This window comes from Coffea arabica, chromosome 5e (assembly GCF_036785885.1).
Source record: "Coffea arabica cultivar ET-39 chromosome 5e, Coffea Arabica ET-39 HiFi, whole genome shotgun sequence".
In the NCBI taxonomy this organism is placed as follows: Eukaryota; Viridiplantae; Streptophyta; class Magnoliopsida; order Gentianales; family Rubiaceae; genus Coffea; species Coffea arabica.
In genome coordinates this window covers 12,512,521-12,517,086 of record NC_092318.1, presented here as the reverse complement: position 1 = coordinate 12,517,086, position 4,566 = coordinate 12,512,521, and the positions used below count along the sequence as shown (strand labels likewise).

Below are 4,566 nucleotides of genomic sequence, written 5' to 3'. Positions count from 1 at the left end.
ATTATCTTGCTTCTCCTCTTTTCGCTGTTATCGTTTTGCCCCTTGCTTGGTTCCCTCTCGGTTCTCTCTCTTTCTCATACTAATCTCTCCTCTCCGCCGCCAACCTTCTCTTTTCCTTTCCTTTTGTTCTCTGCCGTCAGCTTAGAACCTCCGTAGCCTTTTCTCTCCACAGCCGTCAACTGCCCCTTCCAACCTCGCTTTCTCTCGCTCTCTCTCGCTTCCCAGTTTTTCTTAGCCGTCCACTCTCTAAAACCTCCCTCGCGGCTGCTGCTCTTTTTTGTATTTATACCAGGCTAGTAGCCCCAAAACCCTCCATTCAATGGCCAGAAATCATCTCCTCTCAATACCTTTTCTTGGCCATCCGATGGGCAGCATCCGTCCTTGCAAGCTCGGAAAAAAATGCAGCTTGCATGCCGCGGCCCCCCCTTTTTTTTTTTAATAATAACTTAATACAAAAATAAAAAATGATATTTAAATAAAGAAAAACACTAATTTAAGAAACGGACAGTGCTACAGTGCCTATAGTTATGGTAACGATATTAGGGAAACCTGCTATTATAGGTTTCTATTACCTTTAGTGACAGATCAAATCTTTTAGTGACTTTTTAAATATTATATTAAAATAATTAATATTAACTTTAGTAAGTTTTTAATTAAAACTAGTAAGTATATGCCTGAAAGATAAGATTTAGTCAGAAATAGAAATTTACACTTTGAGTAATTTAATTTACTTATTATTTGACAAAATTTACTTATGTTTAAATTAAACTTACCAATACTGAAAGTAAAAAATGTACATATTTAAGTAAAAAAACGGTTTTGGGTTCCTGAAAACGGTTTTGGGTATCACCTTTCTCTTTAAAGTTATCTACCTTCTTCTTATTCAGTTCCCAGTTCCAATGATACGATTGAATTCCCAGGCAAAGGTTTCCACTTTGATCCACACTTTCTCTTTGTTACAATTGAATAAATCTTCTCACTTCAAAATTTTCATCTTTAGTTCACACTTTGCTTCTATCCTTTCTCATCGTTCGGTTGGGTTTGAGTGCTGCCATATGCAAACACAACAAAAGGGTTAGCGACGGTGGTAGCCAGCCAAAGAGCATATGAAAAATAGCAGTGACGAGGTTAGATCATCATGTTCTCTTGAAATCGTTTGATTATATTGCTGTAATTTATTTATATTTCATTTGTTTTGTTTGTCAAGATTTTCTTGGGAAATCAAGGCTGAGAATTTGAAGATTTTATTGCAATTTTGGGGCTGAAAATGTCCGTTGAAACATCTAGGAAATGGTTGTAGTTTTGATTGTCTACGGGTAAAATATGTTTAATAGCCATGTGAAACATCTAGGAAAGGACTTGAGACCAGACGTTTAAGTTAAATGTGATTAATTTGTGAATGCATATAAGATGTTTGGTGAAATGTCAAAGAGAAATTTGTATGTTGTGATTGCTACTCTGTGCGGGTGAGAATTACTAATATATTAGTAACTCAACATGAGCTTTATAACTTGAATTCTTCAGGCAAGAGAGGTTTCTCCCGTTTTGGAATTCTAAGTTGATACGCTTGATGGATCATATGTTATTGAACTGGACTGATCTAGAATCATTGTTGCGAATCTGTTGTTTCTATGGAAATTTATTATCAGCCTCTTGAATTTTTTACTCCATTGTAACGTCTGCAATGCCACGGAAATTTGGCCATTATTACTCTTGTAAATCTGTGTTGCAGAAGCAATTCTTATTACCATCCTATGATACATGTAGATTTTGTAGAATCACATCTTCCCTCTTCTTCAGTCAGGAAAGGAGAGAAAATTCATAGAACAGTTTCCGACCATCAATCAATTATGGTGTTATACATACTTCATATTTTTGCATTTTTTTGTTTATTTGTCTTTTGAATGGTGTTGCATGGGGCAAACCTGCGGAATCCAGGGGTCTTTGAGCAAAGGATTGTCAAATGCTGGTTGTTGATACATATAGACACAATCAATTATATCACCGTCTTTGCTCTGTCATGAGAAAAAATTTTGAATTTCATTGTAAAGAACCAAAGGCATTCAACATAATCTAATCTACCTACCCGCAAATTTGTGACTTTCATTGAACTAAGGATTAGATTATGCTGGTTGTTTCGATATTTTGGACATGTGAATAACTCATCTTCCTCCTAAAAAATTACTAATACGTAAACCCTTACCGGGAGAGTCAAAATAGCTTGTTAATGCCATTGCTATATCATAACGATTAGACTGGAACATAAATCTGTTGAATGGGTTGATTGGAACAAAATTCAGATGAATGGTTTATATGAGAATTGAGGTTTTCAATTAGTTTGATGATGGTTTGTAATATAGAGAGAATGGAGTTCTAATCATAAAATACCTAGAAAAGAAACGGGTTGTCAAGTCGAGAAGATAAGTAAGTTTTTAATTCAAACTAGTAAGTATATGCCTGAAAGATAAGTTTTAGTCAGAAATAGAAATTTACACTTTGAGTAATATAATTTACTTATTATTTGACAAAATTTACTTATGTTTAAACTAAACTTACTAATACTAAAAGTAAAAAATTTACATATTTAAGTGAAAAAATCACCGGGTTTCTAAAAATGATTTTGGGTTGCTGAAAACGGTTTTGGGTTCCTGAAACACTTTCGGGTATCACCTATCTCTTTAAAGTCATCTGTCTTCTTCTTATTTAGTTCTCAATTCCAACGATACGATTGAATTCCCAGGCAAAGGTTTCCACTTTGGTCCATACTTTCTCTTGGTCCAATTGTTGTTGCTACAAAGGGACAAAAGGCAAAACAGTCCACTCACAAGCGAAAGCGAAGACGATGCAAAAATTGCAAGTAATCACCTACTCTTAAAATTGACTTATTCTACGGTTAGAATAGCTTTGCAAAACCAGATATGAATGAGCAATGCTAAATTTCATCCACTCATTGGCTTTATGTTAGAAGGCCAAAAATGTTAGTTATATATGTACACTTCATATACGCCTTTATAAATTCAATCTTATTGTTTATGGATTGTGCTTGGCAATTTTTTTCCCGCAGGTCATTTGGACATGATAGACGAAAATGTACTAAAGTGTGCACAGATGCATATGAAACTCACAATTATGATCATGTTGGGGCACCCAATAATGTTGAGAATGTAAATTTGAATCTGATAGGATCATCCGATGGCCTATTGCAATCAGATTCACAGCATGGATGCAATAAGGAATTAATGGATAGTAATTGGTTTCAGATCATTCCTCCTGGTCAGGTAATGTATAGCTTGCTTTTATTTATTTTTGTGTGAAGGCATGAAATATAATGGTGCTCTATTTGCATTTGTATAGGCATTAATGTGGGCATGCAATCCTTCATTAATCCAAAGTCATGTACAAAACACTAGCTTGTTAGGAGATGAAAAGTATTCAGGTACATTTTTCCTTCTTCACGCCTAAGTTTTATGTTATTTATTTGCTATGATTATGTGTTGTTGTGGCCTTTTTTTAATACAAATCTTGTGATGGTTTTGTAGTGAATGAACCAGATTTCAGCCAAGACCATTAAGGAATTTTATTCTTGAGAGAGTACAAATGTTTTTGCACGTCTTTGCTCAAAGCTTTTAGGATGATTTAAGTTTCTTCGAAGGTAGTTTAATGCGTTTTGATTGTAAATCTGAACATAATCTCCTTAGTTTGCAATTTCTGGTGTTTACTTGTTTTAATGTGAATAATTTCAGCTTGCTTGGAAAAAAGTTTGGTGATCAAATTTCAGATATTGTTAGCATCCAAGTGCTCTTGGGTTTGTAAACCAGAAATGTCAATCCAAACTGAAGCTTTTGATAGTGATATCAGAGCCCTTGATGCTGGTGATCAAATTCTCAAATCAAGTTACTTGCCTTTTGATTGCTTCAGATTTCTGAAGCCAAAGTCTTTGTGCTCTAAATTCAGTTCTTGGCCATGTAATCTTGTCATGCTTAGATAGCTATATCTAGTGTCCTACCAGCTTAATTTTGATGCGTAAGTATCAATTATTAAAAGTTAGATTCATTCTGATGCTCAAAATGAGCCGTTTTCTCCTATTTTGAAATACCAATTTCATATCAAATGTCTTGTGCATGTAGATTTTGCTGTTTACTTCAAATTGGACTGGCTTACTTGATGAGCAGAACTCGAAAAGCAACTCAAATACTCATGTTATACAATACTCAGCACACGGTTTTTTAGGCTTTAAAACGTCATTAATGAAAGTTACCCATTCGGTTGTTTAGGAATGTTAGGAGATTCGTCAAATTCAAATGACGATGCCTGAAACTTGTACTTATCCCCAAATTTGTGTTGTAGTACAGTATCAAGATCTTGCACCTATTCCATTCACCTATAAAAATTATGATTATCATAAAATGACATTTTATAATAATTTACATACTATTTGCCAATTAAAAGCAAGTTTCATAAAAAATGTGCATGTAAATCCATATTGTGAATGATACGAAATATATTTGAAACTCACGAAACTTAATATATGGGTAAATTTACTATAATTTTAAAAGATTACGCTAC

At 34.1% G+C, this 4,566-nt stretch overlaps 1 long non-coding RNA gene across 2 annotated transcripts; it reads left to right on the top strand.

Annotated features, from left to right (window-relative positions):
- The first annotated feature begins 508 nt into the window (after window positions 1-508).
- LOC113687784 (uncharacterized) lies at window positions 509-4,085 on the top strand. 2 transcript variants are annotated; one of them, XR_003447789.2, is made up of 5 exons: window positions 509-1,127; window positions 2,741-2,857; window positions 3,065-3,278; window positions 3,540-3,652; window positions 3,744-4,085. It is a non-coding gene; the product is annotated as an uncharacterized lncRNA (long non-coding RNA). The 2 variants fall into 2 exon arrangements; XR_011814099.1 differs by lacking the exon at window positions 509-1,127 and having other exon boundaries at window positions 2,527-2,857.
- Window positions 4,086-4,566: the final 481 nt, after the last annotated feature.